The sequence below is a fragment of the Crinia signifera genome, chromosome 7, assembly GCF_055691185.1.
Source record: "Crinia signifera chromosome 7, ASM5569118v1, whole genome shotgun sequence".
In the NCBI taxonomy this organism is placed as follows: Eukaryota; Metazoa; Chordata; class Amphibia; order Anura; family Myobatrachidae; genus Crinia; species Crinia signifera.
This window is the reverse complement of record NC_139223.1, coordinates 5,786,852-5,805,304: the sequence shown is the minus strand read 5'-3', so window position 1 is coordinate 5,805,304 and position 18,453 is coordinate 5,786,852.

The window sequence follows — 18,453 nt, the reverse complement described above, 5'->3', positions numbered from 1 at the left end:
GATTCCTTAAGCTTGGAGAAGAGATAAACTGGAGATAAAGCAGAGAAAAGGTAAAAGGAGATAAAGCACCAGCCAATCAGCTGTGTTTGAAAAAGACAGTTGGGAGCTGATTGGCTGGTGCTTTATCTCCTTTTAATTTTTCTCCGCTTTATCTCCAGTTTATCTCTTCTCCAAGCTTAATAAAGCTGCCCCTATATATTTTATGATTGGAGGTTTACCAGATGCTGCTGATTAAAACGTCTGTAGAAAGATCTTTATCTTCTTCAAGGTATTCCTGGTTCTCTGGATAAACCAGGTCCTCAGGTGCTCCAAGGACACAACACTGGATTCCTCCTTCCAAAGATGACACACTCCAGTCTCCTGCAACATGTATCGGGAACTAATTGTCCCTTCCTCAGGCAGTATACTGGAAGTGGGTCCTGCATGTGAAATATGTGCCCGTCTGCATAGACACATACCTGTACATAGTTGTGCGCAGTCAATGTACCCAGTGGTGCAGATAGGTGCCACGGTGCCTGGAGCAAGGGCGTGATTCGCTCCCCCTCCGAATTTGAAGTAGGCGGGGCTCTTGCATGGCGAAAAGGAGGCACAGCCTAACATTATAACACACGCCGTAATTCCCATTGCACATTTTAGCGAACTTTGTAATACCCATTACACATAAAGCCACATGCCGTAATGCCCATTACACATAAGGCCACACATGATGCCCATTACATATATATAACAAACCGTAATGCCCATACACATTTGACACATAAGTGCCACTTACCTACATGCTTATTGCTAGGAACTTCATGCTCGATGCCAAGGTGCTTCATGCTCCATGCCAAGGGGGACTGAAATAGCTCATTGCCAAGGGGGACTGAAATAGCTTGTTGCCAAGTAGGACTGAAATAGTTTGTTGCCAAGGGGGACTGAAATAGCTTGTTGCCAAGGGGGACCAATATTTCTCGTTGCCAAGGGGGATTAAAATTGCTCGTTGCCATGTGACTAATATTGCTCGTTGCCAAGGGGGGCTAAAATTGATCACTGTTGCAGGCATTGTACGCACTGAGAGATAAAGGGGGAGATTCTCTAAACTAAAATTTTTGTAAAAACCCTGTTATCAGGGTTTTAACTGCATTTTTGGGATGCTCTAAGCATCCCCCGCCAGGTTACCGCTTATGGGCTTCTACTGTGACCCACTACTAGCCCGCACCGACCCACCGCCACCCCGCACCGACCCCTGCCGCCCTACACCGACCCCCCCCCCCTCACCTGTGTCCGGGCAGCACAGAGCTGTGCTGCCCGGACCTGTGACCTCCTCCTCCCTGCACTATGATCCTCTTCCGGGTGCAGGGAGGAGGAGAGACAGCCCCCCGCTGCAGCAACAGCACAGTGCCAGGTAAGGGAGGGAGGGGGGAGCCGCCGGGTCCCCATGGGATCCGCTGACTCACCAGAAAGGACAGCTCTTAACGCAAGAGCTGTCCTTTGCCATAATTATCGCATATGTTAGAGCATATGCGATAATTATGTATGCGATGGGCGGTGAAGGGGGGCGGAGCTGGGGTGCAGATGTTAGAACATCCCGCCCATTGAGAGATTGGGACTGGGAGATGGAGGGAAGTGAGGGAGAGGTTTGAGAGAAAGGGGGTAAGGAGAGCAGGAGAGAGAAAAGAGGGGGGAGGGGTGAGGAGAGAGATGAAGAAGGGGAGAGAGAGAAAGGGGGAGAGAGAGAAAGAGGGGGCAGGGGTTTCAAATGGATGGGAAAGCATGACAAGCATCACTGACAGGAAGGAAAGGGCCAGAGGAAGGAGGGGGAGAGAGAGGGAGGGAGTGAGAGAGGGGAGAGGAAGGGAGCAAGGGGTTAAATAGAGTTGTGACAGCCTGACAGGCAGGTCTCTCCTGCACATGCAGAGGCAGGGGAGGGGGGTCTCTTTTAGATAAACAGCCTAGTCTCAGTGCTTGGTCTCCCGACACACAACACTGGGTCTCCTGCATTAGACTAGTTTGTCTTTCTCTCTGGGGCTGGTTACTGGAATGTGACGTCAAGCCCCAACGACTCCGGCCACAGTGTCTGTACTGACTCGGCTGCCAGAGTGCACAGGGTAGGATGGAGCAGAGCAACAACATATTAACTGTAAGAAGCAGCCGGAGAGCAGCCACAGCCTGCCTCCAGCTTTCATAGATCATCGCAGCTTCACCTTCATTGTGCCAGCAACCCACCGCTAGGCTCAGCTGGGCAGAGCAAGGAGCGGGTGGGGGAGCGAGGGAGTGGGATGCACGGCTCCTGCGCCCTTTGATGTCCGGGTGCCCGGAGCTCGTGCTCCACCAGCTCTGACCCCCCTATGCCCCTGGGCCAGTCCCCGATGTGGCAGATCTTCTCTTAGGAAACAATATCAATCTAAGCTCTCAAAGCAAAACAATTTAAATCAATGCACTCTCTCATGTTGGACACATTGGCTACAGACAGGATAAACCTTCACCTTCATCTGCAGATTCCTCATTATAGGTGCTGAAGGTTGGAGGGGGTGGGCACTAATTACTTGGGCTTGCTGCAGGGGACTGACAGGGGCCCAGGGCCTCCTCCCCTCTCACCCTCCTCTATGACTCTCTCCACGCTGTTGTGGGCTTAGCAGCTGTGGGTGCAGAGAGGCTGCTCCCACTGAGAGCTGCGAATATTTAGGGCTTAGGAATCAGGTAAACGCTGCCCAGCAGAGTGAATTCCCACCCATGTGCACGGCTGCAAATACGTTCAGAGCCGCCCAGTAATCAGCAGGCTGAGACTTTGCCTTGCAGGTGGGGTAGTGATTTACTGGTTGTTTTAAAATAGGGGTAATGGCCAAACCTCCATGACTAGGCCAAACCCAGACTTTACTGTGTCCCGCTAAAGGCTGTCTACAGCCCTGTTTCTCATTTCGGGCCAGATGTATCAAGCTTCAAAAAGTGATAAAGTGGAGAGTGATAAACAGTCAGCTAATCAGCTCCTAACTGTCATTTTTAAACCCAACCTGTAACATAACAGTTAAGAGCTGTTTTTTTTTTTTTCTGGGTAATAGCTTCACTTCATATAATTCCAGTTTGAGTCTTCATACACTTCATACTTTGATGGTCTCTTCTCCGGGAGAAGCCCGGAGAGGAGAATCTCAGCAGCTGTTTACGAAGGATTGCCATCATTAAGCCCCGCCCCCATTGTGGTAAATGCAGCGATCTGGGTCTCTTAGGGAAGGGATGTGGTACTAAATAACATTATTTGCGCCATTGTAGCCAAGCCCCCTCCCCGAAGAGCTGCAAATGCCAGAGTTTGACCGGCAGAGGGAGGGGGTGCAGGGGCTAATGCAGGGAGACCCCGCTAATTGCAGGAGTCTTGCCCATGCTTCCAGGAGGCGGACCCAAATTTCTGACTGGTTGCTATGGGTAACATCTCTCACTTTAGTAAATTTACCCTTGGGACTTGTTTGATACTTTACAGGTCTCTTGAAGTCTGCAATTCTCTTTACTACTTCGGTAGGATAGACAGGTAGACAGAGAGACAGAGAGACACAGAGGCACAGAGAGAGACAGACAGATCGATAGATAGATAGATAGATAGATAGATAGATAGATAGATAGATAGATAGATAGATAGATAGATAGATAGACAGATAGATAGAAAGAAAGATATATGGTACTTGTTTCCTAGAACGGCCACAATCGTGGGAACCATGTACATTAAAGTTAAGGTACACGATGCCCACGATGGACCCGATTTCCTTTGAAATCAGGTCCATTTTGCCGGCAATGGCAAAATCACGGGCATCGCGTCGTCGCGGCCGTTAATATTGCCCCCGACGCGACCGATGCGATGCCCGCGATTTTGCCATAGGCTTCAATGTTAAAATAGTTTTTGACATTGAAATCGGGACCATTGCGTCGGTCTTGTGCCATTATAATGGCACAAGATGAGATGGACTTGATTAAGTTCATCTCACATAGGAAACAATGTGAAATGGGCCAATATGACCCATTTCACATTGTATATGGCCCCGTCGTCACCCCACTATTGACGCGAACCTGAAGCGTGGCAAGCGCAGCGAGCCCGCGAGGGGCGGCGGTGCGCGTCCTCCGACCTTTTCATACCCCTACTATCCACGTCGGCGTGGAGTTGAGAACATAAAGTGTGGCGAGCGCAGCGAGCCACCGAGCCCGAAGCGTGGCGAGCGCAGCGAGCCCCGCGATTGGAGCGAGCCCCGCTAGGGGACGCGTATACCTGTGAAGTTATACGCAGCCGCTCGCCACGCTTCGGGCTCGGTGGCTCGCACTTTATATTCTCAACTCCACGCCGACGTGGATAGTAGGGGTATGAAAAGGTCGGAGGACGCGCACCGCCACCCCTCACGGGCTCGCTGCGCTCGCCACGCTTCGGGTTCGCGTTAATCGTGGGGTGGCGTTGAGGGTCTAAAATTGGGGGTCTAGGGAATATTTTACATTGAATCCAATGTAAAATCGGGTCCCAGGGACCCTATTCACATTTGATTCAATAAAAAAATTGCGTCGATCGCATCGCATGCGATTTGGTCGCATGCAATGCGACCGACGCGATTTTTCCGACATGACCACCCCGATGCAAATCGGGGTGGCCGTGCTAGGAAACAAGTACCAGATATATAGATAGATAGATAGACAGACAGAGAGACAGACAGATCAAATAAAGGGTTTGGCTACAGATTGAATAATGTTTTTTTGCTACTTTACATAAAACACTATGATCTCCCTCATTATAAATGTATTGGCATAGCTCAACTTCTGATTGGAAATTACAGTGACACAGACATCACACTGTTTCAGCTATTTTGGTTGTAACAACCACCTGATTTGCTTAGTGCTTATGACGGTGACTTTCTGGTGGTTTTTAAATTGATAAGAAAGGTGTCACCACAGGTGCTGGCAATCATACATTACCAGGGAAGCCAAGGAACAGAGCATTGTGTCCTCCTGGAGAGGGGCATGCTGGGAGGTATGGATAATGTAGGATGGCCAGCACCTGTGGGGAGCTAGGTAACTGATAAGAAAGGTGTCACCACAGGTGCTGGCAATCATACATTACCAGGGAAGCCCAGGAGCAGAGCGTTGTGTCCTCCTGGAGAGGGGCATGCTGGGAGGTATGGATAATGTAGGATTGCCATCACCTGTGGGGAGCTACGTAACTGATAAGAAAGGTGTCACCACAGGTGCTGGCAATCATACATTACCAGGGAAGCCCAGGAACAGAGCATTGTGTCCTCCTGGAGAAGGGCATGCTGGGAGGTATGGATGATGTATGATTACCAGCACCTGTGGGTAGCTAGGTAACTGATAAGAAAGGTGTCACTACAGGTGCTGGCAATCAGACATTACCAGGGAAGTCCAGGAACAGAGCACTGTGTCCTCCTGGAGAGGGGCATGCTGGGAGGTATGGATAATGTAGGATTGCCATCACCTGTGGGGAGCTAGGTAACTGATAAGACAGGTGTCACTACAGGTGCTGGCAAACAGACATTACCAGGGAAGTCCAGGGACAGAGCATTTTCTCCCTTATGGAGAGGGGCATGCTGGGAGGTATGGATAATGTATGATTACCAGCACCTGTGGGGAGCTAGGTAACTGATAAGACAGGTGTCACTACAGGTGCTGGCAATCAGACATTACCAGGGAAGTCCAGGGACAGAGCATTTTCTCCCTTATGGAGTAGGTCAGGTAGGCATGGCGCCCATCACATAAGATTGTATGCCTTAATTAGGGCATACAATCTATACAATTGAAAATATTTTTAATTGTATGTACAATATCGCATCTTATGGATCTCATGGATCTTATGCATCCATAAAACAGCTGCCTTTACCCTTCACCCGCTGCCTGGCACCCCCTCCTGACGCAGGAGTACTCTCGCTGATGCCTGCCACCACCGGCTGCTGCGGACACTAAACGCCCACTCCCCTCTAACCTGCCTGTCTACCGACACCAGCCCAGCAGAACACTGCCCACTATACCACCAACGGATAACAGGTACCCAGTGGCGTAACTAAGTTTTGCCCCCCCCCCGCCGCCGCCCCGCCAAGCACCCCCAATCCCCCGCCGCCCATGCAAACCACCCCCCAATCCCCCGCCGCCCATGCAAAACCCCCCTCCAAATCCCCTGCAGCCTTACCTATAGTGCTGGTCCCGGCGGCACCGTTCTTCTTCTGCTGAGGACCACCACAAAATGGCCGCCCCCATACAGCAGACAGTTTCAGAGAACTGTGTGCTATATGGGGGCGGCCATTTTGTGGTGGTCCTCAGCAGAAGAACGGAGCCGCCGAGACCAGCGAGATAGGTAAGTCTGCGGGGGATTGGGGGGGTGTAACTATAGCACCGCAGCCCCTGGCGCCCCCACATGCACAGCGCCCTCCCCGCGGTGGTGGGGGCTGCGGTGCTATAGTTACGCCGCTGCAGATACCTTTTTGCCTCTCTACATTGGACATTTCAACACAAAATACAAACATAATTCAAAAATAAATTTAGTTGTAATTTTAATGGGACATAGCCCCCTGCGACGGTGTGAAGAGTGCCCCTAGGGCGTGATGAATCACCTAGTATATATATATATATATATATATATTTATATACACATAGAGAAAGAGTCCAAAATGTGCAATAATATCCAAAGAATCAGTCTGTGCTTTTTAGTGGTGTGCAGCTGTTTCTCTGTGGATTCCAAATGTAGATTATTAGAGAAGCGCAGTCAGTATAATATTTAAAAGCTTTTACTAATAAAAGCAGCTCACATACATACGCACAAACATATATACATACATACATACACACAAACATACATACATACATACACACAAACATACATACATACAAACATACATACATACATACATACACACAAACATACAAACATACACACACGAACATAAATACATACATACATACATACATACATACATACACACAAACATACATACAAACATGCATACATACATACACACACAAACATACATACATACATACATACAAACATACATACATACAAACAAACATACATACATGCATACATACACACAAATATACATACCAACATACATACATACATGCATACATACACACACACATACATACATACATATAAACAAACATACATACATACTTACACACAAACATACATACCAACATACATACATACATACATACATACACACATACATACATACATACATACATACATACACACATACATACATAGTAGATTTGAGCAGTCGCAATGCCGATATCCATACACCATATCACCAGATAATAGCATCCAGTAGCCAGATGGATAGCTAAATGGCCAGGCTCGTAGACAGTACTCTCTGGGACAGGAACAGACATACATACAAACAAACATACATACATAAATACATACATACACACACACAAACATACATACCAACATACATACATACAAACAAACATACATACACACAAACATACATACATACATACATACATACATACATACATACACACACACATGCACAGGGCCGGCTCTACCACTAGGCAGCTTTAGGCAGCTGCCTAGGGCTCCGGGATCTGAGGGGTGCCAACAAGTCTGCAAATCAAAAAATCAAGGCTGTCTATGAGGATTTTTGCTGTACTTAATGCAGGTGGTGGCTGTGTAACTTCTAAGACCTCACCTCTATACTTTCCCTTGAGTTATACTTCCTACATTGCTGCCCCCTCCTCCTTGTACTCTGTTGTGGGTGGCAAAGGGGAGGGTGCAGAGGACCTCCAGGAAAAGCAAGGGACTTGGCCACCTTCCCAGGGGATTGGATGACCTCTTTTTTTTTTTTTGGGGGGTGGGGGGGGGATCTGAGGGGGAAGGAGTAGGTTGACATTTCGCCTAGGGTGCTGGGAAGCCTTGCACCGGCCCTGCACATGCATACATACATACATACACACATACATACATACATAGTAGATTTGAGCAGTCGCAATGACGATATCCATACACCATATCACCAGATAATAGCACCCAGTAATGCCCCTTTCAGACCGCACTTTGTAAACGGTATATTGCCGTTTTTTTACCGTTTTAAAACGGTAATCTGTGCGGTCTGAAAGGTGCAGGACCAGTTAACCGGTTAGAAAATACCGTTTTTTCTAACCGGTTAAAATGCAGGGTCCTACCCGTTTCAGAACCGGTATTTTAGGCTCAAAATCGGGTCTGAAACGGTATTTAGGACCCAGCCAATGAGCTTGGTCCTAAATTCAGCGCAGTGAATATTTAATGAGCGCTCATTAAATATTCACAGCACTGGAGCCGCCCCGCGCCCCCCCCGGGCCCCCCGCGCGCGTGTCGACACCCCTCCCCCTGCGCGTGTCGACAACCCCCCCCCCCCGTGTCGACCTACCCCCGTGCAGCCGGTATCTCCGTTGTGGATCCAGGCACTGCAGTTCAGTATGGTCGGAAGCACTTATGAAAAAAAGTGTCTTTCAGAAAATGGCTGCCCCATAGGAAAACCTGTCTTTCGTATGGGGGCAGCCATTTTCCAAAAGTCACTTTTCTTCCGATCTAACTGAACTGCAGTGCCGGGATCCACAACGGAGGTACCGGCTGCACGGGGGGTAGGTCGACGCGGGGGGGGGGGGGGGGGGGGGCGTTGACACGCGCGGGGGGAGGGGTGTCGAAACGCGCTGGGTCGACACGGGGGGGCGCAAGGGGGAGGGGGAGCTGCACGGAGGGGAGGGCTGAAGGCTGCACTGGCTTTGACCCTGTATTTGGAAAGTTTCCAAAAACGGGTCTGCCAGTGTCAAAAAATCGGCACTTAAACGGTAATATACCGTTTAAGAGCTGCGGTGTGAAAGGGGTTTTATCTGGCAGACCCGTTTTTGGAAACGTTTTCAAATACAGGGTCAAAGCCAGTTATGCGGTCTGAAAGCAGCATAACTAAATGGCCAGGCTCGTAGACAGTACTCTCTGGGACAGGAACAGACAAGGTCTGTACGTCAGCACTCAGCATCGGAGGCCATGTGCACAGGTGCACTCATTATACAGGCACATTTTAAAAGATCCACAGGCTTGCCTAACCTCCCGGAATGGCTGGGAGCTGCGCGAAAATTGGGTCCTTCTCCTGGCCCCCTGGGAAGGTGGGCAAGTCTCCCGCATTCTGGTGATAGCCCCCGCTCCCCCCTTGCCTGCTGGTTTAATTACCGTAAATCGCAGGGTCCGTGGTGAGGGGGTGGGGCTTAAATGACGCAATTGCATTATTTTGCATCATTTAAGCCCCGCCTATCATCATGACGTTTTCGACCTGGGGGGCGGGGCCAAGTAATGTCAGCCTTGCCCCTACCCCCTTAACGTGTTGCCTCTCCGGGCTTCTCCCGGAGAGGTCTAATCTAAAGTTAGGCAAGTACAGATGCAGCGGGCCTCGCTCTTGCAGGGGATGCGGAAGAATCGCCAGCCACCTTCCCCCGCCAGCCACCATCTGATCTGCAAAAGGGGACGCGCGCGCACGAGATGCGTGCTCGTCCCCTTCCGACGGCGCTTCCCCCGGGTCCCCATCACCTCCCCGCTCTCCCACCTAACCCTGTCCGTCTCCCTGAAGCGGAGACGGACAGGGTTCCCTTCGCCCCGCCGCTCGGAAACTGAGACGCGCGTGCGTGTGAGACGCACGCTCGTCTCAGTCAGATGGAGCGCCTCGCCACTGGCGAATCACCAGCGGAGACAATCTGGCGATTCGCCAGCAAGAGGGAGGCTGGCTCCATCTGTATGAGGTAATTATTTCACTTGTGATTCTGTGTGGAGACCTGGAACCAATGCCTTGTGTTGGGTACTTGAAGACCTGGGTTGGTACCGGATTTTAGCAGGCTGTACTTCATTGCACTGATTAATTGCCCATAGCAATATACTCCCATCTTAGTAAGTAATTCGGTCTGATTGTACAGCAATGTAAGTCTGACAATTATTTAAGGGTTAATGATATTTCTGTATGGGAACATTTTCTTCTGCTATAGGCAAACACCGAGCATACAAATAGGAACACTATCCTGGCCGTATTTACATGTAATATGAATTGCATTTCTTTATACAGTTCTTAAAATATAATGTGCAAATTGTTTCCTGGCTGCACTGCACCGATGTCTACTGTCTGCTAGAGATCCTTTTACACCGGCAGCATTAACCCTCTGTACACACCGGTGTTCTTATTTGACAGCAAAGTGCAGCATTGACCCTTTATTTAAAAAAAGTTAGATCTTTTGTTGTGGTGTAGGTGCTACTAAACACGCTCACAGGGTAAATATACTGTAGCAGTTAAACTGTCAATCACCAGATTGTAAAAGCAAACCAACCCTTTATCGGAGGATGCTGAAATAGATATTTCTAAGCACACAGGCATACTCACGATACAGACTGTACAATCTGCAATATATCCAATTTTGTAAACCGGAGTTAAGGTGGGGAACTCTGCCATCACAATTCAATATACATTCGTAATACAGAATATTGTGCGGCATACTATACATAAAATATTTAAATTCAAAACTATTCTAAACATACAAGAAACAGTGTAAATAATGCTCAATTTCCCTGCAGGACATTTATAACGTCAATATAAATAGATCTTTTATTGCACCAGAGAGCGAGAATTTTAGAAGTGGTAAATGAGCGGAGAACAGGTTAATTAATAAACGGGATGATCTCATACCCCTCTCATACCCCTCATTTAAACCATTTGGTGCAAGCGAATTTAACCTTAAGATCCAGATGGTCTCTCGTTTTAACAAGTACTTATCTTTATTTCCGCCTCTATTACCCTTCTGCACCAATTCGATGCCTTTAAAAGTTAGACTAGAGGGATCACATCCATGGGACTCCTTAAAGTGTCTAGAGACACTATGGTTGGGAACCCCATGTTATATATATATATATATATATATATATATATATATATATATATATATATATATATATATATATATAATGTTATACTCAATGTTAGCGTTTCAGTCCATTGAGGACCTTCGTCATGAGATTCACATCAAATACATCTGTTCAATGGTGAAGCACAGCATGGACCACACAGCAGGTTCCTTCACATAGTTTCAACAGGTATTCAGCGGTACTTCTTACTTACAGTTTCAGAGTGTGATCATTCTAAGACCACCATAGCATAGAATATAAAAAGATTATATCAAAATTTTTTTTATAAAGAATTCTTTATATAAAAAAATTACGTATAAAAAGTTATATATCAAAAATGTGCAATTTGCAATGTATATATATATATATATATATATATATATATATATATATATATATATATATATATATATATATATATATATATATATAGTAGACTTGTGTCCGGCACTCCTGTAGCCGTTGTGATTTCAGATGCCGGGTGCCTCCAAGGTAGATAGATAGATGCAGGTATATCGTGGCACTCTCGGTCTTAATTAGAATAAAGACACTATTACAGTGTTTCTTATCAACGTTTCGGTCTCTTTATTTATAAGACCTTCATCAGGAATACAGATAGGATACAAAGTCACCATATTTATGCAATACCTAACTAACAAAAAAAGTGTCTATCAGAAGCGGCCGCCCACTTCCGGCTGGAGCGTGACGCATGAATAGGGAGGTCCTCCCTGCGTTGTGACGTCCATAGCCTTGGAGCCCGGCTCGCAAAAGAAAAGTGTGTGTGCATAGTTACCATCACCAGGGCAACCATATATACAAATGAGACAAAGTCCTGCAACAACAATATAGAAATAGTCACAATTTCATATTAATAAAATAAATGCATATACTCATAATCATATAGCATATTAAATGCGCATTTTGCAGATCAAAAAGAACATATCTAATACAAATGTCAGAACCTTATATACAAACAAAACAATAGTTCAAAGGAAGCTAGTAAAGGATAGGTATATATATATTAGGGCGGAGTGAAAAAACTAAAATTGAGAAATTCAAAATCGGCTAGTGTGGGAAAGTTGTGACTTGACCTGAATAAGAAACGTGCAAAAGCATTTTGATCTGAGTCAACATCTTCTGTTCTGGCAAGAGGCCTAAAGTTTCACTTTTCAGGTGAAAATGACGAAACCTATGAAGATGCTCCGATCTAGTTATAATTATGTCAGGATGTCTTAGAGTGGCTCATTAATATACTTTAGCTTTGTAATAAACAGTACGAGCTTGTCCTAGTGCAAAGTGACTGATTTTGGCAGGAGAAAAAAATCCCTTATAATTGACCCATTTTCATGGTCACAATTGTGAATATTGTGTGTTTTCTCCTGAATGTGTTTATGATAGAAGAAGCACAAATACTCTAAATGGAATTTCGGTGGCACTGTGTGAAATATAACACTGCATAATAGCCCTTAATCAGAGCTGATCCCAGTACAATTTTGTTTTCAAAATGGGCAAAACCAAATGCTGCATTGCAGGTGGGGCAGATGTAACGTGCGGAGAGAGTTAAATTTGGGTGGGGTGTGTTGAAACTGAAATCTAAATTGCAGTGTAAAAATAATGCAGCAGGTATTTACCCTGCACAGAAACAAAATAACTCACACAAATCTAAAGGTGGCCATACATCTACAGATCGATTGTCAGATAGGGCCGGTTTTTATCAAGAACACAAAATAACAATAACCACACCAACCTTATAAGACGACATGAAGTGCCCACGTGGGACACCACGTCTCTCCTCCGAGTTCCAGGGCGGGGGAACTGGCTTCGGAAATTTACGTCATTTGGTTACTATAGGTTACCAAGATGCTTGAGCTAACAGCGGCCGCTGGCCTCACTACAGAATCAACTGTGCTACCCCGCACCGGCACGGCAGGAACAACACCGTTCACACATATAGAAAATCACCACGACAATTTTAAAACATGTACACATTAATGCACAATAAACCATGTTAATGGCAATGAACAAACATTAATAACTTCTTATTAACAACTGCATCTATATTGCTCTAAACCCTGTTTGCGCAAATATATAGTTCTGTACAGGGAACGGCGATACTGTGGCCTAATACCTCCCTACCAACAGTCGTATCCATAAGGGGAGACAGAAATCTACATGGATAAAGTAACACAGTATCAAACCTTTACGAAAAACATGAGAACGAAATGGATTCATTTAGTCCAAATGGGACTAAAGCACTCAGTTAAAGTATCCAAAACGTTTCCAACTGTAATAGAGCTTTCTCCCTATCTCCTTCTCTTTGAGACCGAGGCGCGTGATCTATTAATTTGTATCTTAATGTGCCCAATGCATGTTTGGCCTCGACAAAATGTTGTGCCACAGGGTGATCAATAGTTTTGCCACCCAACGCCAACCTAATCACAGAACGATGTTGGTTTGCCATCTCTGAAAGTACAAATGGTTTTACCAATATAAATCCGACTACATGGACATATACACTACATATATGGAGGAGCAACTAAGCACATGTTTAATGGAGTATTTTTTGCCAGATCTGGGGTGCACAAATTGATGTCCAATTTCCATATGACTGCATATCGCACAACCAGTGCAGCGATAGCACGCTGGTGCTCTATTCCGAAAAGTTTTTTGGTAAATTTTTGCACTATCAGAGACATCATTATGTACCAGCAAATTTTTTAGATTTTTCCCACGGCTATGTCCAATCATGAGTCTAGATCAGTGGTTCCCAACCTTTTTTATCTCCCGTACCCCTTGATTAGACTTTTAAGTTATGAGTACCCCCTCATCTCAATTTGAAATATCCACAGTACTTAAGAGTGTAGTGGAAGTGAGCAGTATGCATGTAATAATGCGTGTCCATATATTAAGGAGTATTGGAGGAGTAGAATGCAGTCAGGAATCCTCTGTGTCTGGCCGCTGGCTGTGTACTGTCATCGGGGTTCCCACTAATGCCTGTAGGATTAATGCCACTGCTTTCTCGACACCTGACACGGGGCAGATGATTGCTGATATTTGAGGGCAGCGTAGGTAGCTCCTAGTGCTGGGGTAGCCAACCCTAGTCCTCGAGAGCTGCCAACAGTGCATGTTTTGCAGGTCTCCTCACAGAATCACAAGTGAGCTAATTAGCTCCATCTGTGTATCTTTTAAAATGTGTCAGTGATTAATGATTGCAGCTGTGGAGCAGCTAGGTTGTCTGGAAAATGTGCACTGTTGGTAGCTCTCGAGGGCTAGGGTTGGCTACCACTGTCCTAGTGGATTGCTGGTCAGGCAAAAGCACAAGGAGACACTAATGATGCTGCAGACAGAACCAAAAGGGACACAACGTGCCTCGTCTCCATGGCAATGTGAGTCTTCTGCCGCCATCAAAAGACTTTTCCTCGTTCCGCCATTACCAATGTTATTTTCAAGTACTCCAAACTGTTCTGCAGAGTACCCCCAGGGGTACTAGTACCCCAGGTTGGGAACCACTGGTCTAGATGCATTTAAAGATTTAATATTTGCATCTGTGTTAATTAAAGGCCAATATTTTTTGGCAGTACGTTTCACCTTATCACTTAAAGTACTGTACTCATTGACAAACACTATGGTATTCTCTAATTTATCTTTTTTAGTATGGCTACCAAGTAACTTGGCTCTAGATTTAGAAAAAAAACGTGTTCCTTGCTGCATTCAATACCTCTGTGGAATATCCACTGTCATACATGATATCCACCTCCACCCTCACTGAGTCATCCTCACTAGTTATTTGTCTATCTCTTAAGAACTGTAAGTAGGGAAGTCCATGTTTTAGAGCTACTGGGTGGTGACTATTAGTGTGAAGCAGCACATTACAACTGTCGGTTTATGAAAATATTTTGTTTGAAATCTATTTCGACACCAACGAATATTCACATCTAAGTAGTTGATCGATTCCTCCCTACACTCAAATGTAAATTTAATGTAATCATGCATCAGATTTATTTCACGCATGTTATCCCGGAATTCTGTCTCAGATCCCTTCCATAGCATGATGATATTGTCTATGTAGCAATAAAAAATAGTAAATGTTGAGCAAAACATTGTAATCCATTTGGGTGGAAATTAAGTTCTCACCACTCTCCAATGCTGCTTGTTGAGGTATACTGGTATAAAATGATACCACGTCTATAGTGCAAAGCAAAAATACTTCTGACAAATTTTCCAAAGCAAAAAGTTTTTCTAGTAACATGTTGCTGTCTTTCAAAATGGTTTTCTGTGTTTGAAATAGAGGTTGAACAAAAAAGTAAAAATATTTAGAAATCAGGCAAATCTTCTGCCAGCTGGGGGGGGGGGGACTTGTGAATTTTTGGGAGTGTACATAGCAGTGGTATTTTTGGATATTGGCAGGATACATTAATGAGTTTTTACGGTGATCCAACATTGTTGCAAAGCTCTCATCAAAATCTGATCTACTGTAGTTCCACTTTATACTTTCCGGTTGGATCTTTATCCAATTTTTTATATACCGCTGATTCTCCCAATTGGCGATCAATTTCCTTTTTGTAATCCACCATGTCTTGTATCACCAGGGCTCTGCCCTTATCTGCGGATCTGAATACCACCGAACTATCTTTACTTAAAGTTTTTAAAGCTAGATTTTATTCTTTAGTCAAATTGCGCCAAATTAGATCTTGTTGTTTATGGGCAGATGTCACTTCATGGTCAATGATTCTCATATATGACTTGATAGACATATTGTTAGATGTAGGTTCAAAGGAAGATCTTTTTTTGATTGGACAATCATCATGGGGAGTAATTACCGTACTTTCAGAAAATAATTATTTTAGTTTTAGACCTCTATTGAGTCTCCAAAGTTCTTGTTTCTACTTGAATGGGTTAATTTGATTTGTCGGAATGAAGGTTAACCCTTTATTCAAAACATTTTCTTCTGTTTTAGTAATAACTCTAGAAGACAGATTTACAATCAAGGTTTCTTTTTCAATGCTCTTTTAGATCCTCTTCCCTTGCCCCCCACGGCGGGTGTGCGACCTCCCCCTTTTTGGGCTCGGGTCTCTACTCCTAAAGAAGGCCGTTTTTGGGAGTTGTCAGAAAGTCGTTCTGATACACTATAAGAGGAATTGGTACCACTTGATTGTTCAAATCAATCAAAATTGCGACAACTACCCTAGCGGCGCTTGCCCTGCACAGCCGGGTCCTGCAGCATTGGTCCCAGCTGTTGCAAAGCAGCTGGAATGATGCATCACTGCCGGTCCTGAACTTCCGGTCCGGGATTGCGTCACAACAACAGTTGCTAGACGCTCAGCACGTCTCTCCATGCCAGCACCACCTCTTCCCCAGCAGTTGCCTAGGTGATGGAGAAGCCAGGAAGCAGCAGGGAGGTAATTAGCCAGTGCACCTGAGACAGCATTCATTTGGGCTGCTCTGGTTATAGACTTGTTTGGCGATTGCTCTGACTCTGTTGGTGTGTCCGGTCCTGCTGGTTAACCTCTTGTTACCTGAATCCCGGGGAAGCTACCGCTGGCTATTTCCTGGCTGCTCACTCCCTCTCCCCTGCAAGCAAGTACCATCTAGCTTTTGTTACTGCTATACAGTTATTTGGCAGGGACATTAGCAGACATTCATAGTTAGCTGCGTGAGGTCAGATTCCCAGTTACGGCCTGTGTTTAGGACGTGGCTTTAGGCCACTCAGCTCAGTGTTTGTAAAAAACTTAGTTTTTGCTTTTTGTCTGTATTTTTATATTCTGCTTTCATAGAAACTCTTGTTATCATTCCTTGCACCTTCATTGTCTTAAGTCATGCTCACAATGGGCCAGATTCTCTAAGCTTTAAAAGTGATAAAATGGAGAGTGATAAACAGCCAGCCAATCAGCTCCTGTCTGCCATGTCACAGACTGTGTTTGAAAAATGTCAGACAGGTGCTGATTGGTTGGCTGTTTATCACTCTCTATTTTATCACTTTTGAAGCTTAGAGAATCTGGCCCCATGTCACTGTGAAGTGCCTTGTCTCAGTCTCCCTGTGTTTGTGTATCAAAGTCCTTGCTCCTTTAACCCTTTCCGGTGTCCCAGTTCTGTCATGTGGTATTAGGCTAGTTTTCTGTAGGCAGTGTAGTTCCCGTGCTTGCTGCTCCATACCGGTAGCTGCCTGGGGCCCTTGAGATTAAGTCTACACTGTGACTTGTCGACGTAAGTCCAGGGGGCATACAAGTACCAGTAGACATATTGGGGTGAATTTACTAAGGCAAATACACCTAATAAATTCATATTTGCATAGTATTTTCGCATTAGGCGGTGTTGGTCACACTTCCAGTCAAATTCATTGAACGCATTAGTTGGAACGAATGATAACCCCCGGTTTAACCTTGGCGGCCAGTTCTACCAGAAGAGGCCGGCCACCCGCAATCCACCAAGGCTCAATCCCAAGAAACCCTAATCTTCAATCTATCTAAAATAATGCTATCCCCCGCTGAAGTTCAAGTGCTAAACCGGGGGTTATCATTCGTTTCAACTAATGCCTTCAATGAATTTGACTGGAAGTGTGACCAACACCGCCTAATGCGAAAATTACGATTGAAGGAATACTTCCAACATATTCCTCCCACAGTGTCAGCTGATCCTGTGGTTCAATTCACCAACTCTGTCTCTAAATTATCATTCGATCCACCCTCAGTAAACGCTTTCTTAAAAACCTTTGGACGCTTGTTAGATCAGTCAGTCTCTCGATTCATTGCTGCACCAGGGAAAATGCGTAAGAATCTCTCCTATGATGAATCGCAAGCGCTGAAGAATTTGTACGAATATGACGACATTCTAATTAGGCCGGCGGACAAAGGGGGTGCTATTGTGATTTTAGATATTGAGGATTACAGAGCTGAAGTCTACAGACAGATGGGTGAAGCGGCTGTCTATGAGAAATTAGAGGCTGATCCCACCATTGAGTTTCAGAATGAGTTATTAACCATTTTTTCCACAGCTGTAGATGAAGGTGTTCTTCCGGTTAAGACGTCCAAACAGTTGTTTACTAAATTCCCCACTGTGCCAGTGTTGTATATATTGCCTTAATTGCATAAAGATGCAGTGCATCCCCCTCGTCACCCCATAATCGCAGCCAGGGACTCACTGTATCAGCCGGTGGCTAAACGTCTGGATCATTTTCTCCTGCCATTGCTCTCTTGCAAAAAAGCATTTCTAAAGGACACTACCAGCTTTCTAAATTTGCTGCACTCCATTAATTTTGTTCCAGACAACACCATTATGTGTTGCCTTTATGTTAGTAGCCTGTACACCTCCATACCCCATGGTGGTGGTTTGCAGGCTATGCGCCAGTTTCTTACCGAGTTTCTTTAACCTGATGTTATTGATCATGCCCTATTTTTGAAATTGCTTGAGCTCACGCTCGTTAGGAATTACTTCCTCTTTGATGGCCATTTTTACTTGCAAAAGCGCGACTGCGCTATGGGGTCGGCTGTAGTGACATCTTATGCGAATGTTTTTATGTTCGGCCAAGAAGAGGAGGTGTTCCTTGACCAGCCTGAGGTCAGCCAGCATCT